The sequence below is a fragment of the Rattus rattus genome, chromosome 6 (genome assembly GCF_011064425.1).
Source record: "Rattus rattus isolate New Zealand chromosome 6, Rrattus_CSIRO_v1, whole genome shotgun sequence".
Taxonomy (NCBI): Eukaryota; Metazoa; Chordata; class Mammalia; order Rodentia; family Muridae; genus Rattus; species Rattus rattus.
This window is the reverse complement of record NC_046159.1, coordinates 135925711-135935708: the sequence shown is the minus strand read 5'-3', so window position 1 is coordinate 135935708 and position 9998 is coordinate 135925711.

Here is a 9998-nt window from a genome sequence, read left to right as displayed (position 1 = left end):
GGGGTGAGTGGATCCTTCTTCTCACAAAGAGGGGTTCTAAACCAAGCCCAGTCAACCTTCATGCTAGTGGGCACACTCTCTGTTGGGTCTACCCTCAGGTCTTCAAACCAACTCCACGTCACAGAGCGAGAGGCTCTGTCCACGTGGAAGGGATCCTTCCACTCATGCCATCACTTTCTTCTCAGCAAGAAGATGATGCTCATAAGATTCCACTAGAGGTCACCATTCAGAGGTCCTGGGCCATTATTCCAGATGAGTAAGACTCATTTCTAGTAAAGGATACACTGATCTTTCTATAGACCATGATGAGTTTTGTGTCTCCTCCCCCATGGTGGGACAGTGCTCAAAACAATCATTAAGCATTAAGTCAATTATGGATTGTCACACCTGAGATATGGGAAGTCATCAATCACCTAAATCAGGCTGTTTGGTAAGGGAAGGCCCATGACCGGGTGAGTAGGTACCATGAGCCCTTCTTCTCTGGGATCCGTAGAAAGGGAGGAGAAACTTGCCCTCTATGGAGCTTTCTACTGACTCAGCCATTAAATTCAGTCTGTTTACTACGTACAGAGAGTGAAGAAGTGAGAGAGCTATGAAGAAGACAAAACTTCCCTGCACAGTTGGCAGAGACACGTGCACTGTGTGCTGGTAAGGGAGAAAGAAGCAAAGGCTTTAGGAAGGAATTGTGATCTAGGGTTAAGGAGGTGGAGATGAAACCCTGGCTGGTTCTAAGGACAAAAGTTGTGTTAAACAGGAAGGCTGGGGGGTGAGCACAATGCCAGCAAAGAGAACAGTACCTCAAGCAAGAATGAGACTAGGAAGCAAGGATATCTAACACAGAAAGAGGTTCCACGGAGCTTGAGTTATAGCACAGAACATCCAGAAGGCTTGTCTGTAGTGGAAGACGTATGCTGGCCGCTCCCCCGAAAACCCCTGGCCGTAAAGAGTCAGTAAAATATCTGCCTCTGTTACCATAGGCACAGGTTCTCACAGGCCCCATGAATTATCTCTGTCCAGGCCTCAGTCGCTCTATTTTGTTGGTGTAAACAGTCAACTTAATTGTATGTTTTCCCCTCCAAAATGCAGTTAATATGATTTCCTTTTCACATGTCAGGATTGTAATGAATTAAGTACAGTTTGGTCCTCTCCTCATCAGCCTCATAGTCTACACTATGCAGACTTTTTTTTTTTAGATGTAACAGGTGTTTACATTCTTATATGTACTAACTGGTTTAGAACATCAACTCTATGACGTATAGCCTCTGCTGCCTTTCACTTGACAGGCGAGTAAAGCATGTTGAACTCATTGCAGAATCCCACCCGTTTAACAGGTAGGGCAAAGATACACATGGTCTGTGAATCCCTTGGTGGCCTCTAATCATCAGAGAACAGAATGTGATCATCTTTTTTGAAAGCAGCCTGTGGTGTGTTTTACGCATCTACTCTGTGTTTTTAATCTTAAGAGTTTTCACTAGTGAACAATGGAACACGTGAACCATGCTAACTGTAAGTCCTGCAAACGGTAGCACATGCTGACACTAAGAACAACCAAGGAAATGCCCCATTCGTGTGAGATTTTAAGGCCTCCAGAGGCATTTATTTGTGCTTTAACACCTTATGGACGCACAGCACCGTCAACATTTTCTCACCCATCTCACGTGTACTAACTTGTCTATGTGATCCGGTCCAACCCTTCCCTTGGCTCCAGACTGGTTATCTCTCATTGTGTGCTATGGTTTAAATATATTTCCCAAATTCTTATGCGTAAACTTAGCTGCCAGTATAGTAGAAAGTATTCTGCAAGGGCAGGATGCTGTCAATAACCCTATGCAGTTGTGATGCCTATGAACCACAACAACGACTAGCATGCCAAGGTATCCCTAAAGGTGCAATCGTGGTGCTCGTATTTGGGTGGTCTGATTGGACTTAAGACACGCCACAGGAGGGAAATTAGGCTTGGTATTAGAAACCTAGTCAACCACCCAGGGACAGTGAGGTCATGCATCTTAAAGAGATCCTACTACTGCCTTTTACTAGTCCATCGAGACTCCCAACTACATTCTAAAACATCATTATGCACACAAGTAGTGTAGCCATCTCCTCTCGTCAAAGCTCCCCGTTACAGAAAACAGAGACTATTATAGAAAACCACAGCTAGACATTCTGAAGAAATGAGTGTAGGGAGGTCAGTTCCCAAGGGGTGCATCTACCACAGAAAACTGGACAAAAGGCTCAGGGAACGTCATGGGGGAGGAGGCAGAAAAATTCTAAGAACCAGAGGGGCAGGAAGTTTAATGTGTGACTGTATTTCCTAGAAATGTCTGCACAAACTAGACCTAAACAATGGCAATGTCAATGGCTGTGCTAATACAGAAGGGGAAAAGCCTCGTGGGTCCAACATCTAGACAAATATCTACAAGTAATTAATGATTGCCGAAAGAAAGATGATTATCTTTTCCAGGGATGAGCCCCCAAATTGTTTATCAAATATAAACTATTCAGCCCTGAAATCATATACACATAAACAACAGAAACAGACTCAGCAAGTTGAATTTATATGTTTGTGCATATATGTATGCATAACATATATATATATACATATATATATATGAGGTCATTAGGACTGGAGAGATGGCTCAGTTGTTAAGAGCACTGACTGCTCTTCCAGAGGTCCTGAGTTCAAATCCCAGCAACCCCATGGTGGCTCACGACCACCTGTAATGAGATCTGATGCCCTCTTCTGATGTATCTGAAGACAGCGACAGTGTACTTATATATAATAAATAAATCTTTAAAAAAAAAAAGAGGCCATTAATCTGAGAGGGAGGGAGGGTATATAGGAGGGGTTGGAAGGGAGATATGATGTGATTTTATTTTAATTAAAATATATTTAAAGAAAAATTAACATTTCTTAAAAGTGGAACACAAAGGAATTAGTCAATGAGGGTAAAATCCTCGTGAATAGGATTCAGCTACCAGAACTGTGGGGGGAAAAATGTCTGTTTCCTATGAATACCCATCTCCAGTAATCTGTCACAGCAGCACAAATTGAGACATGTGTCTTACACATCTTCCTCTGACTCCTCGGGGAGCCATGACTTGTCCCCCTGAACCTCATAGTCTTCCTGAAGCACCCTGAGGGAGGAGGGGACTAGGAGAGAGCCTCATGTGGTGTTGCTCCCTTCTCTCACGTCTTGATTTGACCCCTGACACCTTCTTTGCCTAGTAATTCCCATCGGTCCTTGCGGTAAACGTTGCTCAACTTAGGTAGCAGTTCTCAACCTCCCTGATGCTGTAACCCTTTAATGCGGTTCCTCATGTTGTGGTGACCCCGACCCTAACTATTTTTGTTGCTACTTTATTGCTGTAACCTTGCTACTGTCATGAATTATAATGTAAATACCTGTGTTTTCTGGAGGTCTTAGGTGACCTCTGTGAAAGGGACACCTCCAAAGGGGCGGATGCCTACAGGTTGAGAACCGCTGCTCTCGGGTATCTTCAGGAGAGTCGCTGCTGCCCGGAGAAGCTACTTGTTGAGTTAGCCCCATGTGCCAAGCACAGTAACGGACAGTGTCGAGCTGGGTAATAGCATCCTCACTACAGAGGAACTGAGCTCAGGAAGGAGGTACAACTGCCAACCCCTGAATGAGATGCTGTCCACTATGCACCCTGCCTCCTAATGGGAGAGAGCTTGGGGGTGAAAAGTAATTTTCCCATTTGATACTTTCGCTTTCCTCTCTTCAGTGTATATGTGCACATGTGAAGGCATGCGCGTGCATGTTTCTGTGTGTGTGGGTACCCATGAACAAGCACGAATTTGTATGGTATGTTCATCAATGTACACTCATCTACCTACATCCACATTTGGAAATGAGAAGTCAACCTCTGGTTTCATTACTTGGGAACTGCCCCCTTATTTCCTAAGGCAGGGTCTTTCTCTGGGATCTGGTTTAAGCTGATTGGACTGGGCTGGATGGCCAGTGAGCCCCAGCGATCCACTCATTTCCATCCCCCTCTGCACTGGTGTTACAAACCTGCACCGATATGCCCGACTCACTGTGGCCCCAAGGGCTAGAACTCAGGTCCCCACGTTTGTTTAGCCAGCACCTCACTGACCCAACTATGTCCCCAACAACTCTTTCCATTGTTTCCAGATAAAAACAGCACAAGTATGTGTTGAGAAAATAAGACATGAAGCAAATACAAAGAGGTGAATGAAGTCATTCCATAGCCAGCCGTATTGAAGTGAACTGTGAATGCTTGTGAACAGTTCGAAAGACTAAGCGCCATGTGCAAGGCCGTCGAAGGAGGTTTGCGCCACTCTCAAGCTTCTTTCTGCAGTGGGCAACGGTTAATGCAGAAACTCAGGACTAGGTAAAGTCCTGAGAAGGTTCTTTATACAAGACAAATATATCCTCCTCCAAACTAACGCTCAGAGAACAACAAGAGGAGGAGGCAGAATAGAAAGACCCTTGTCGTAATAATATAAAAATAAATAGGTATTGTTGTCTATTACCCCGCTAGGTCCGCACCGCGGTGTCCCAAGATATCTGCTAGACATCTTGGCGGAAACACATCCCAGCCGTACACTTTCCTACACTCAAACCCTCACATAAAAGAACACACAACACAATCTTTGACCCAATTGATAAGATATAATTGTCCACTTAAACATGTAAAGCCCGGTACCATCCATCCCCTGAGAACATTAATAACAACCTGTAAATATACAGAGCAGAATCTTAACATCACCTGTCATCTTGTCCTGTCATGGCTTCTCTGCCCCTCTCTCCCTCCTCTCTCTCTCTCTCTCTCTCTCTCTCTCTCTCTCTCTCTCTCTCTCTCTCTCTCTCACCTCCTCCTTTCTGTCCTAGTCTCCTCCTCTTCCTTCAAACTTCTCTCCCACTCATCCTTCCTTCTCATCCAATGACAGGCCTCCTTCTATCTGTACCTGCCCCTCACCTGTACTTTACAAATTCAATGGGGAGGTGGTTCTGGTGAAGTCACCTGAGTTCTGAGTACGTGACTAGGCAGCTGTCCTTGGGGCAGTGGAATTAGCATCAAAATACAGATAACTTCAGGGCTAACCACAACATTTCTCCCTTTTTGTCCAGTTAAAAAGCCTTTTCACTTATATATAAATTGAGTACAATTATTACCATTCTACAATTTATAAAGTATATGATATTTTCAACACTCAGTCCATCACTATATCAGTTAAACAGAACGTTTAGTTATTCATTCCAGCTTAAGAAAGGCTTAAAATCTATATTACATCTTAGCTAACTTGTATACTATCTGATAATTATCTAATATATGTATATTCAGAGTTGGAAGGGTGCTGTGAAAAGCTGTCTCCTGGATAGGACATGGCTTCATGGACTCGAAGTAGCTGCGCCTGCCTGTACAAGATCAAGCCAGTCAAAATTCCAACATACATGAGGGAGGGGACCATGAGCCCACTCCTGGCTGAGGAACTATTGGCAGTTGATGGTTGCCAAGAAAGTCACTGATAGGTTACTCATCCTGTGGTGGATGGCTACACACCCTGGCACATATGAACAGCACTAATTGGACTAGGAAGAGGGGTGTGTGTGTGTGTGTGTGTGTGGAGAGAGAGAGAGAGAGAGAGAGAGAGAGAGAGAGAGAGAGAGAGAGAGAGAGAGAGAGAGAGAGAGAGAGAGAGAATAGAGATTGTTGAGAGGAGGAAATGTTCTAGGGAAGTTGGGGATGGGGAGCAGGGGTGGGTCTCTGGCAGTACAGGGGAATGGGGCTGAAAAGATAGAACTGTAAGGCACCAAAGCTTGTAAGCATTTAAAAACAAAGCATGATAAATCATGGAACTGCAACAAAAGAGGTAAGGCTGGTAATCTATCCCGATGCCAGTTGGAAATGCTCGGGCCCTAGTGGGAGACCCGGCTTCCAAGTCTTCAGTCTTGCTTGCATCTGGTGATTAGAGTGCAGGCGTCCATCTCTTCTAGCACAGGGAAGAACAGCATCCTTCACAAGGCAAGCTTCACTTACTGCTCAGGGCAGCCAGGGGAAGGTCAAGGAGTCAGTTGGAGCATTCCTGCATTTCTTGCTGTTCCGTGGCTTTCAGAGCAAAGGAGTCAATGCTTTAAAGTAGCATGTTTGGGGGTGAAAGACCCCCAGAGCGGGGAGACCCTCACTCAAGTCTCAGGATGACGCGACCCCCCCAAGAACTCACACAAGACCATCCTTGCTGTGATCACCTGAGGTTTATCGATAGGAACCAGTGCACTGGGGTCGAGACTCGTATCCCATGCAGGGGCAGTGGAGTTCGACCCCCAGTAGCTAAGAGAAGAATTTAAAGGAAGAAACCACAACCCAAGGGGGTAGGGAGGGCGTCATTGGAAAATGTCAAGGATACCAGTGAAAAATCACAAGGAGGAGCTTCCTGTTTCTCAAGATTGTTTAAATTTATGGTCCGCCAGTTCCTGGGAGAAGCTTCCTGCTCCTTAAGATTGTTCTCTAAGATTTTAATCTAAATTTATGGTCAGCTAGTTCCTGGGAGAGAGTTGTCGAACTGGCCGATGCAATTACCCATTCTATGGTCCTAAAAGAAGCTTCCTGGAACATACAATCCAGGGCCTAACCGGTTTTTTTCTTCTACTCTGAACCTTTGTCTAGAGGGGGAGGCAATCTTAAAACTTCTACCTTTCAGGGGTAGATTGTTCAGAATCCCTTCAACATCGGTCTAAAATAAGGCCACACTTTAGCCGTTGTCTCCAACCACGTTTACAGGATTTTGGTTCACTGCCAGGGAAACCTACACATACAGGAAACCACTGTAACAGAACCACAGCACTTCTGGGCTCTGAAGCTCTGCCCCAGGAGTGGGGGCCTACCACACAGATGCGATAGCAAGCAGACCAAATATCAACCATCAATTAATAATAAAGCAGGAACAACTTCTCACTTCAAGGTTGTCATGAGCACAAAATAAGACTGTGACATTGCAGACATGGGATTTGGGTTTCTTTTGTCCCTGCACAGTTTCTAAGAGCATTCTAAGTATGCCAAATCCAAGGAACCCAGCGGTGAGAAGGGACAGAAGAGTGACACTACAAGAGTTTGCAGGGAAATGCCATGAGGTCTTTGCTATGGATATTCCTAAAGCCCACCTGGCTTCTCACAGAGGCTTTGACAAGGCCTCCTGACTGCTCCTAAGTGTTACCCACCTACTTCCCAAGATCCTTTAGGGAGATCCTAAGGGTCAGAACCATTTTTCAACAATGCTGTCTGGAATCTGGCCTTCTCATTCTTGTTCCCTGGGATTCTGTTCAGTTGTAGCCGTGCTACAAGCATGGCTATCCAATGGCTAATAAATACACACTTATATCTTGGGCTTTAAAATGTCTTGATTTTGGGTACCCATGCATGGGGATGGTGGAGAAGTTGATACCAGAAGGTCTTTCTCATTCCCTTTACAATTATTATTAAGGTTTCTCACCCAACTAGGAGATCCTATGTTCCATTAGATAGTGAGATTGGCTGGCCAACATGTGATCCTATCTGTCTCCATTGTATACGGCAATAGAAGCCTATGCCACTGCATTGAGCCTGTATGATCTCGAGGTCCTAGTGCTCACACATAAGCACCAGGGAAACCAGGAATGCTAAACAAACAGGGTTGTCTCCTCAATGGAGAAGATATACATGTGTTTCTGCCTGGAAAGCTGGAAGTGAATATAGTTGACAACTTGCTGGTCTTTGCTATCTGTAGGGCTGACTGCTATCGCATCTGTGTTGTGGGCCCCACTCCTGGGGCAGAGCTTCAGAGCCCAGAAGTGCTGTGGTTCTGTTACAGTGGTTTCCTGTATGTGTAGGTTTCCCTGGCAGTGAACCAAAATCCTGTAAACGTGGTTGGAGACAACGGCTAAAGTGTGGCCTCACTTTAGACCGATGCTGAAGGGATTCTGAACAATCTACCCCCAAACATGCTACTTTAGAGCATTGTCTCCTTTGCTCTGAAAGCCACGGAGCAGCAAGAAATGCAGGGATGCTCCAACTGACTCCTTGACCTTCCCCTGGCTGCCCTGAGCAGTAAGTGAAGCTTGCCTTGTGAAGGATGCTGTTCTTCCCTGTGCTAGAAGAGATGGACGCCTGCACTCTAATCACCAGATGCAAGCAAGACTGAAGACTTGGAAGCCGGGTCTCCCACTAGGGCCCGAGCATTTCCAACTGGCATCCGGATAGATTACCAGCCTCACCTCTTTTGTTGCAGTTCCATGATTTATCATGCTTTGTTTTTAAATGCTTACAAGCTTTGGTGCCTTACAGTTCTACCTTTTCAGCCCCATTCCCCTGTACTGCCAGAGACCCACCCCTGCTCCCCTCTCCAGGACAGCCCCACATTCCTCAGCCTTCATATGAAGGTGTGTGCCTAGTCCTATTGTAACTTGTTATGCCATTCAATTGATATCACTGGGAGGTCTGCTCTTTTCTGAGGGGAAGAGCAATGGATCCAGGGGAAGAGGTCAAGGATGGGGAACTGGAAGGAGTGAAGGAGGGAGGCTGAGGTCTATGAAGTCAGGTGTGAGTAACGGGATATAAACCATAGGAATAAAAATCCACCCGCCAGCTGAGACCCTGGGCAATCTGCTGGCAGGTCACAGAGTCTGTCTCCTCTACAGAGCATCATTCTCTTATCCTCTTATCCGCTTATATATGCACACACACACACGTGTGCTCAGACACAGACATGTACGTATGAACATGTATACACATACTCTGTACAGAACCAAACTCCACTGAACATATAGTTGTTCAATAAAAACTTTACTTACCTGTAACCAGTACTTATGATTTCCCCCATTCCTTGGGCCAGTTTCCCAGGGAGCTTTAGACTTCTACAATCATAGTCAATGTTCAGGTGTAATTTTCTCAAATTAACACACATCTCCTTTTCAGGTGAATGGTATATTGCGTCTGGTTTTGCTAATGGTTCTCCCAGAGAACTGCTAGTTTTGCTGTGATTTAAATCCAGATTTAAATGTGTTCAGTTCCTCAAACCAAAGTTCACAGAAAAAAGGTAAATTCTTCCAGCAGTCACCCCTAATTAAAGCAATGTTCAACATGGTCTCCAGTAATCATCTTTGGAAGTCCTTTATGCCAGTACGCCTTATTTTAAACGTTAGGAAGGTATAACGTGTCACTTGTTCTTTATGCAAATAAGTTGATGTGAAGCTATAAAAGATATAAATATTCCAGCTCTGAATCCAACTGTGTAAAACAAAACTGTAATATTAATCATAGTATAACTCATGAGAAATAATTGATAGGAATTCTGTACATTACTAAATTCTAACCCAACTCACTCATAAACACCTCACATAAAGTATTCAGTGCACAACAGTGCTATAATGGCCCAAATTAATCTCCCAAGTCCATGCTGGTTTTCAGCTTTTTGTCTGAGTGTTCTTAGTAGAGGAAATTCTTAGATCCTCAATTGGGGAGGGGGGTTTCAAGAGCACTTTATTCTAAAGTATGTCAAGCAAGAATGTCAAAAGTGTCATAGGTAATATAGGAACTAATACTGGATCTAGTCTTAGCTGCCTCTCCGGCCCTAACACACCTAGCTTTTGACGTGGGTACTGAGGATTAAACTGGGGTCATAAGCCTGTGCCAAAAGAATTTTACCCATCAGGTCACCTCCCAGACTCCAAAGTTAAATAAGAAACAAGCAACTAGTGTAAAAGTGTCCTGATCAATACAGCTAAATTTATCAAATAAAAACACAGGATATTCGGGTAAATGTGAATGTCAGATAACTATTCCCTGGGCTACTCTCGCTACTCATTTGAAATTCACTTTTAACGGGAAATTCTATATTTTTCCCGCCCGTTATAAACTTAGAAGAGTGACAGGCAATGGTAATTCTGTCAGGGCCACTTCCGGCCAGTAGGTGGGGCTTCCGGAGCCCAAAGGCCTAGGTCAGCCACACTGGCTTGCCCCGCCCCGCCCCGCCCGGGGAG